At 30.5% G+C, this 9,699-nt stretch overlaps 1 long non-coding RNA gene across 1 annotated transcript; it reads left to right on the top strand.

Moving 5' to 3' along the window:
* Positions 1 to 1,808: 1,808 nt before the first annotated feature.
* On the top strand, positions 1,809 to 4,584 carry LOC145162870 (uncharacterized). The gene is made up of 7 exons (XR_013739402.1): positions 1,809 to 1,941; positions 2,105 to 2,186; positions 2,318 to 2,511; positions 2,603 to 2,716; positions 2,793 to 2,889; positions 3,961 to 4,058; positions 4,430 to 4,584. It is a non-coding gene; the product is annotated as an uncharacterized LOC145162870 (long non-coding RNA).
* The last annotated feature ends 5,115 nt before the right edge of the window (positions 4,585 to 9,699 follow it).

The raw sequence follows: 9,699 nt of genomic DNA on the forward strand, positions 1-9,699 counted from the left end.
TAACCTCATTGTCTTTATCATTAACTATTGATATGCTGGTAAACCACACACGCTCCATCAAAATGACAATTATGAGATACCCATTACTACTCTTTATTAGTGCCCTTTAGTGTGCTGGTTAACCACACACGCTCCACTAACGACCAATAGAGCATAATGTGCAATTTCATGGATTAGCATACTTTTCACATTTTTCCTAAAGTAACTAGAGTTGGGATTTTAAAAATAATGTTCTAGTACTTTCTTTAATGTCATTATACTTTTAATGAGAAGTAGTTGTCCTATCAAATCCGTTCTGCTAACGACCCTCCACTAATCAAGGAAGCGGTGGGTGAGAGTGGACACCCATTCAACTACCATTTTATAGGCAGTTTCCTTATACCCCCCTTATAGATTAGCTTCGTGAATGAGGCATACTAGCGATTTGACTGACCATATTCTTATACATATATAATATTAAACTTTTAATCATAATACATATATAGAGTGTGTTTTAAAACATTTTAAAACTTCAAGGGTTTATATAAATTTCGAAATTCAAACTATTAAATTTAAATTTAAATAAACCAATTAACTAGATTTAATATTTATCTTTTAATTAACTATTAATCAAATTATTAAATCTTGTAAGGATTATCTAATTAAATTAATCAATTAATTTAATCCTAATCCTTATCCCTCTAAATTTCGAAAAATAGGGTAAGGATAATTATCCAATTAATCTAATTAAGTAACAATTATCCAAAACAAGAAACCCTAAAACTTCTAGCAATTTCGAAATTTACAAGGGAGGAGGCTAGGGTTTTCAAAACCCTAACCCTAATTTCGATTAGGGTTCTTTGGAGGCTAGGGTTTTCGAAAAAACCCTTTTATCCAAAACCCTAGAAATCGAAAATTTAGCCTTTAGGGTTTAATAGCTATAAACCCTAATTTGCAATTCAACAATTATAGCAATTCAATTTAAAACAAATAATGGCTCTGATACCACTGATGGGTTTCAGGTAAAACAAATAAACTAGAAAACAATTCCTAAGTTCACAGGAATATGCTACAGAATGGCTTATCGTAGCTATTTTGCTATGAAAATCGATACAAAGTTGTGTTCCATAGTTAAACCCTCATTGACTACGAAAAGTGGCTATGAACTAAAAATCGTAGCTAATTATAATATGGAATATGCTACAAAATGGTTGAATGTAGTTATTTTGCTACGGGTTTTCATTTTCGTAGCAAAATCCTTAATTGCTACCGAAAGTTGCTACGAAATAAAAATTCGTAGCTATTTTAATACGAAATATTTTACGAGATCATCGGTTCTAGCAAGTTCACTACGAAACTTATTACAAAATACATATTCATAGCTACTTGGCTACAAAATTGATTACGTAATCAAAATCCTTAGCTAGTTGGCTACGGAATTAAATTTTGTAGTTATTTTCCTATGACAATTTGCTACACAATAAAATTTTGTAGATAGTCTGCTATGAGACTTGTTACAAAAAAGTTTACCCTAGTTATTTATACAACTTGTTTTTGAATTTATAAAATAATTACGGAATCATAATCGGTAACTACTTGGTTTCAGAACATTCCGTAGTCAACTAGCTATGAAAATATTTTCCACGGTAAATATAAAAAATTTTTACCAACAAAAGTTCAACCAGCTATGGAAACATTTTCCGTAGTAAATATAAAAAAAATGTTTTATAACCAAAAGTAAATTACTATTTTCTACTGTATCACATAAAAATTAATTACCCCATGAATTACCTTATATTTCCCTCTTTTATAAAAGAAATTGACCAGACTTTACTCTGAGTGCTCCGACCCCAAATCACCGACCTCAATCCTCTTGTGCTCCAGCGTCCTCTGCCGTTCAGGGAGATCCTCTCACTCCTCTTGTCTGGTTTGCCCTGCGCCGCCTGCTCCGTCAATCACTAGGTATGTTCCATCATTTTTTTCCTACTCTAGAATAGATAAAAATCTGATTGTTGTAGGCATGATTTGTGTTATCAACTCTAGATGTAGTTTCCATTTAGATCGTAAAATATGTGTGCTTTGAATCACTAATCTCTAGCGATTATAACGGATCCGATTCTTGTAGGTGTGCTCTGGTGCAGTTCACTGTCAGCTAATCGATAAGGCACATCCTGGAATGTAATTATGTTAGCGGGTAGCCATCACAAGTAAGTTCTTACTGACTCCTAGTCCTACAATTATCTATTATACAAGTCCTTTTTCAATTCAAGTAACACGTGAATCAAAATCGGATAGCTAGTTGATGTTGTTAATTACCTGCTTCTGTTTCCTGCTATAGTTACAGCCCTAATGAAAGAAGAGAGTCTTGCAAAGGTGGGAAAGATGTAAGTAAGATGCCAAGAAATCCTCACCAACACAATGAAGCATTAATCCTCCCAAAGATGTGATCCACCTTCTGCACACTCAACAACTCCACCTATCAAGACCTCTCAACCCTCTTCATCTCCAAGTGTCTCTGTATATGATTAACAGGTACCATGGTCACACTCATAGAAACATTAATCCAAATTATCCAACACTTGCAGCCTCACATAGTTACATTCTATCATTATTCATTATGCAGATCATAGAGTTAAAGATAACAATGGATAGTCTTGAAAAAGAAAGTGATTTCTACCTTGCAAAGCTGAAAGATATCGAAATCCTATGCAAATATTATAATATCTCAAACTTGCATGTATTGTCTCTTTTTCTCGCACCTCAATAAACTCAAGCTTGTTTAATGGCAACTCACTTAATTTTTTTTTTTGCAGATTATTGATGTGATACAGAGGATCTTGTACGCTGCTGAAGAGGATACATCAATACTTATCTATCTAGTTTTTACTATGTTGGATCGTATCTTAGTGGGTAAAACCGTAAAACTATCTTCTTTATTTTTTTGATTAGTTTTTTTATTATATACAATGTATCTTAGTTGGTAAAACCGTAAAACTATCTCCTTTCTTCTTTTGTTGTCTAATGGATGTGCTTTCTGCTTTCATTGTAATCTACTAAAAATTTACTATAATAACTAGCAGCGAGACAATCATCTACAGTTTGGGCTTTATCTTTTAATATCACTGGAGACAAAATGGTTACATGCATGTATGGTGGTTCTCACTTCTTGTTAGATATGTAACAATGGGTAAAATTATAGGCTATACTTTTTCCTTAGTGTGTGTGTGTCTTGATAAATGATATTTAAATTATTTGTGAAAATGGAAGGGCAAAAGCTAGGACTTAATGAGAAAATACTCATTTCCATTGATTTTCTCTATTAAGTTCTTCTTTCTTACAAAGTCAAAAGGAAGCAAACACTCATATATAACTTAAGGGTTTAAGTCATGTTCTCATTGAGTCCATTAAGTAAAAGAGAAACAACATTTTACATAATAGATGTTAACTAAAAAGAATTTGGGGAATGTATTTCTAAACTGTCTAAAATTGTTCTTTGGGTCATGACATACCTCGTAAACCCTTCTTTCTTATGAATTCATAGAACTAATGCTTTGAAGTCAAATTAAAGGTCTAAAATTGTTGCAAGTGAATTTAGAAGATTCAATATTTGTTGGGTTCTCGAGTTAATTATTTGGGAGAAAGAGAAGGATCATGTTGATGCAAGGATACTCAATTAAAATTTTCTATTACTATTATAATTAAGCTTGTCATTCCAAGATGATTGTGTGAGGAGTTGAAGTAGAAAATCTATGCACGAAGACATGTCAGATTATCATCAAATGAATTTTGTATGATATATTTGTGTGTATATATATATATATATATATATATATATATATATATATATATATATATATATATATATATATATATATATATATATATATATATATATATATATATATATATATATATATATATAAGTTTTTTGTACTACTTTGAGGATGAAATTTTTTTTTTTAATTTCATTTTTGTGTATAGGATGATAATGGAAAAAACAGATGCTGGAAAAACTTAGCATTATTGGACCTGCAGGTGGTTGCACAATGTTGACTGCACTTGCTTTCTTGAAACTAAAGGTATTTTCAAGTTATTCATTTGATGTCTTGAGGTTATCAAAATTTCTTTATTTTGCATTATAATATTGTAGATTTGAAGCCTTAAAAAACTTTCCATAACTCTATTGGAGTTGTCAAATAGCATGATATGGATTATCTAAAAAGAGATCCTATAATGGATATTTAATTTTCAAATTTGCATGTGATCGTTAGCAATTATTAAAACATATTAGTGAGATTGATTTTGATCCATAAGTTCTTGAATTTCTTATTAACTGGAAATGTTAGGTTATTAAGTTGTGCATCAATCTTATATATTTTGTGTGTTGTGCTTGATGAAAAAAAGTTTGGGTTATACACTAATAATTTCTTCCTTCAACAATTATATACAGGTCCAAGGAGAAGATTTATTGTCTAAAGTTGAATTTTATTACATCATGTATGTATGTCCATCTTAGAGCATGTTTTTTTACTAGTCGATATGTAATATTTCTTAATGTTTTTAGCAACTTTTGATTTCACATGAGGTTAAAATTTGGATGTATTCTATTAAAAGTTATTGCAATTATTGAATTTATATTAATTGCATTTTTTATACATAGTTACAAATATTATAATTGAATAATTAGATCTTTTTGGATATTGTTATGAAAAGCGACTACATAAATTTTTTTGTTACAAAATGCATGGCTATGGAATTTGCTACGAAACATATAGCTACGAAATTTGCTACGGAACATATAACTATGGAACCTTTAGCTACAGAACTTGCTATGGAACACATAGCTACGGATTTTGCAACGGAAAAGTATAGCTACAAAATTTGCTATGGAGTTTGCAATGGAATGTATAGCTACGGTATTCGCTACGGAACTTTTAACTACGGATTTTGCTACGAAACCTTAATTAAGCAATGGAATTTACTACGAAATGCATTATTACAGAATAGACGTTGTAGCAATGATCATAGCAAAATTGGTACGGAACTACACTTCCGTAGTTAAACATTTTTCTACAAGAAATATACATACGGAATTTCAGCTTTTTGCTATGGAATTTTTCCGTAGCTATATCAAAATTTTCTTGTAGTGAAATTAACATTTTTCTTGGGAAACCCTGCACACCACTTAGTTTTTATTTTTTATTTTTAAAGTATAATGGAAAAACGAAAGTATTACAAAACAAATTTCAAATGAATAAAATCAACTAGAAACTAAATAAATTAAAACTAGAAATAGTTTAACTTAAACAAAAACTAACCAATAACTTGGAAAAATATAATATATATATATATATATATATATATATATATATATATATATATATATATATATATATATAAAAGCTATGACTAGAAAAAAAATGAATATAAAAGATAAAAGTTAAATGAATGAAATAAATTTTAGAACTAGAAACAAAAATATACAAACATTTTATCATAAAATAAAACTATTTAAACTGTGAAAAACAAAATATTATTTTTTTAATTTATATAACTAAAACTAGTTGATTTAAAATTAGAAAAATGATTTTTTATATAACTTTGCACAAACTGTACACCAACAAATTTAACTTCACAATTTTCGTGACAATCACCTTGATCATGCAACATCGCTTATCTTCACCAATCTTTCGCATCCAAAAAAAAACAATAAAACTTTCACAATACCTGTTTCTGAGTAGCTTCTGACCATATTTCTTTTTCCTGTTTGTGACAGCCAAAAACAATTCCTGTTACCCATGCTCGACGATATGACACTATCAATCTTTTGTTCTGTGCCTCAATACTCGAAAAATACATAATGAAAAGACCAACCATGACAAGTAACCTCAATGTACTTCGTTTATTAATTAAAGGAACAATACATTCGACCAAACAAACTTGGTTAATTATTTAATTAAAATCGATGGAAAAAAAATAAAAAAAAAATACTAGTTGTTTTGTATAAGAAAAATTAAATTTAAAGTTTTTATAATAATACCCGACGAGTCTTGTATGTTGATATAATTTGACAATTGTATCATTAATAATACTTTCTAAAACACATTTTTCAATATATGACACCAAATTCTTACTTACATTTTGATATTTTTTTGTTACATACATAAGTCTTTACCAACTGAATTGTTGAAAATCCATTTTGCAAGTATACTTTTCTAATTTCATTTTTTAGATTTACATGATAAAATTTCTTATTTGGTTGTTCTGCCGGATTAACACGTAGTGAATTTAAATCAACTATTATATGCTTATGTTACTCATTATCTTCTTCTATTATTTTTTTTATCTACTTAAAAAAAAATCATGACAAAGGAGTTTTTTTTTTTTTTTTTTAATTTTTATTTTTGATTTATGAAACAAGCAACAATCAACAAAAAATAAAACATGACAAAGGCGTTTTTTTATTTTGATTTATGGAACAAACGACAATCGACAAATCACAGTCAAAGACATTCTTGCTTATGTTTCATTACCAAAAATGAAAATGAATAAATAAATAAATAAAACTGTTTTCAAAATGATGAAGAACTAGTATCAATTACAAAGACAATCCAAATATCAAAAAAAAAAAAAAATTGTTTCATGTATCAAATGCTTTATCAATGTATCAAACAAATCCTAATTACAATAATTCTTTTTCCTTTTCTTTTTTATTCTTATCTAATTTTAAATAAAGTGGCCCAAATAAATTCAATTTTTGGGCTAAAGAATAAACGAAATATAAAACGTGTGGGCTTTCAATTCTTATTAGCTAGGTCACTAAAAAGAGTTAAGATTGGTCAAAAATGATGGGAAAATGACCTACGAGGATAATCATTTTTATTGCTTTGTTAGCATTTAGGTAATTTCTTTATTTTTGTACACATTTTACCATTTAACTTGTTATATGTGTTCACATATTGACAATGTCACCGGCTATATCAGGTGACAATGGTAACATGTGAACACATTTAACAAGTTAAATGGTCAAATGTGTACAAAAAAAAATGAAGTTACCTAAACGTAAACAAAAAAAAAGTTAATTACCCTTGCAAATCATTTTCCCCACAAACGATTATTATGTATAATTAATAATAAAAAACTTAAAATTAGATAGGTCAAGTGACCTACCTTAAAGTTAATTGAACTCGCCCGTGGTATGGTAATTGAAGGTGGTGGAGTATGAGGATGTTGCAAGAGGTGATGTGTTGACTTTTTTGAAAAAATAACAGAATTACCCCTGATTTAGATACCTTGAACATCATCACATAACAAACACCCATCGGTTTGTCACTTTGTTGTAGAGTGCATGTACATTAACTTTACGTGACCAGCCCCACATGGTCTATTTTAGAATTTCTTTTTTATATGCTTTTGTATGACACAAGGTTGACAGGGTAACAACATCATGCTAAAAATACCCCTTATAGTTCCACTGTCGGAGAGAGAGAGAGAGAGAGAGAGAGAGAGAGAGAGAGAGAGAGAGAGAGAGAGAGAGAGAGAGAGAGAGAGAGAGAGAGAATAGTAGGCTATTTGAATAAAAAAATACACATCGATTTGATCAATGAGCGTATAGAACTGAACATCTAACAGCTATATTAAACTTCTGTAGCCTTCTCTTTCTTCCACTAATCTGACAACATTTGACCATGCTTCTTCTCTATGACAACGAAAAGAAATAAAATCAGATTGTAGCAACAGATTGTGATGGATAATTGATGTTAAAAAGTGAAGTAAAACTACTCATGGGGCTAGTAATATTAAAAGAATGCACTCACAACTTATATAATAGATCAAAAGACATTGACAAAGTGTACTTGCCTTTTCAAAGCATTAATTCTGAAATTTGAAAAATCTGCTGCAAATAACAAGAAAATTCCGGCTTACAATCCATAAGACCTGGTTTTCAATCTTGTTTGGGAGTCAAACCACATTATCTATATTCCTTCTTTCTCAGTATGAATCGGTTGACTCTAGAACAGCCAATGGACAATCTTTTATTCGTAGATTGTCAGCATATTGCAACAATTGGGTTTTATGTGGACAGATGACATTGAGAGACCACATAAAAAACTTTGATGGAAATATACATATTTCTCAACAAATATTTCTCACTTCATCTCTGAATTCTACATTCTGAACATATATTTTGCTAACAATAGATACACAAAATTGCATTAAAATGAGAGAAAACAATATATTTCTATATGCTTGTGAATTTCAACATCTCTCGCTTATTTTAGAAATTAACAAGTGATCTTAGGTACCCAAATGAGTTTGGGTTTTGGAACATAGCTCACTCTTTGACCAGTAAAGAGATATAAGAAATAGAGTTCTGAACACGTTCCTTTTTCAAAAGAAGCTTTTGATTAAATTCCTTCCTTTTAACTACATTGGTTAACTTTGTTTTATGTTAAGGAGATTTACTCTTGCGAACCAAACTAGCTTCATCTTCCTTGGATCCGGAGAAAGCCTCTTTGGAATCCATACCTTATTTGGATTTGTGTACTTTGGCTTCCTTTTATTTTTCTATTTTTCCATGTAAAAAGAACTATTAAAACAAGAACGTACATTTGAAAGATTACAAAAATTAGATCTTCTGATGTTTGCGGATGGAGTTGGTGCTTATGTCTATGCAGGGTGAGATGGAGTCTTCACAACTCGTGATGGTTTGACATTGAGAGACTTCTTCACTACAAAAAAATGACATTTAGTGACGAAAACAAAATGGTCACTAACAATAAAAGGACTCGTCACTAAATGATTTAGTGACCAAACTTTGGGTCGTCACTTTTCGTCACTATAGGTCCGTCACAAAACCTGATTAGTGACCTAAATATAAAAGTGGTCACTAAATAGTGACTAAGGGTCCGTTTGTTTACCTCTTAATTGCAAAATTAAGAGGCAATATCTTAAAAATTCAGATTCAGATCGTTTGTCTGCATCTTAATTTTTACCTCTTAAAACTATATTTGCCTCTTATTTTTTCAGATCTTGAGCAGGGTGTGAAAAATAAAAAAAAAGTCGCGTACCTATTTTGCCCTAATACCCATCGATTGTTTTCTTCCGTTTTTCTTCCTTCGCATCTGCTCCCGCTGTTCTCTTCACCAGCAAGGATCCGACGCCGCCTTCAATCTTCCCCGTCAACGACGCTTCTCCCTGGAACGCCGCCGCCGCCACCGAACGTCCTCCTGCCTCCCGCCGACACTTCAGGTATGTGGTTCTTCCTCTTAAAATTGATTTCTTTGCTATTCTTCTTTCTTCCTTCTTCTGAAAATCGTTTTCCTTGCTGCTCCCGAACCTGGAAATCAAAAATCAACATCATCTTATGTTATTTGTTCCTGATTTGTTAAAAAAAACGAAATCAGGTGTGTTATTTGTTTCTGAAAATCGTTTTTTTTTCTATTCTTCTTTCTTCCTTCTTCTGAAAACCGATTTCTTGCTGCTCCTAAACCTGAAAATCAAAAATCCAAATCATGTTATGTTATTTGTTCCTGATTTCTTCAAAAAACAAAAAAAAAATTATTTCCCTGCTATGAGTTCCTGATTGTTATATGTTGATGTTATTTGTTCAATGTTGATGTTATATGCTGAGTTTGATGTTAAATGAACGAATCTGAATGTTTTCAATGGACATAATGAAATGTTGATATGTTCTATTATTATGTTTGATTTCCCTGT

The sequence above is a fragment of the Lactuca virosa genome, chromosome 1, assembly GCF_052849685.1.
Source record: "Lactuca virosa cultivar CGN04683 chromosome 1, Lactuca_virosa_CGN04683_v6, whole genome shotgun sequence".
NCBI classification, from domain to species: Eukaryota; Viridiplantae; Streptophyta; class Magnoliopsida; order Asterales; family Asteraceae; genus Lactuca; species Lactuca virosa.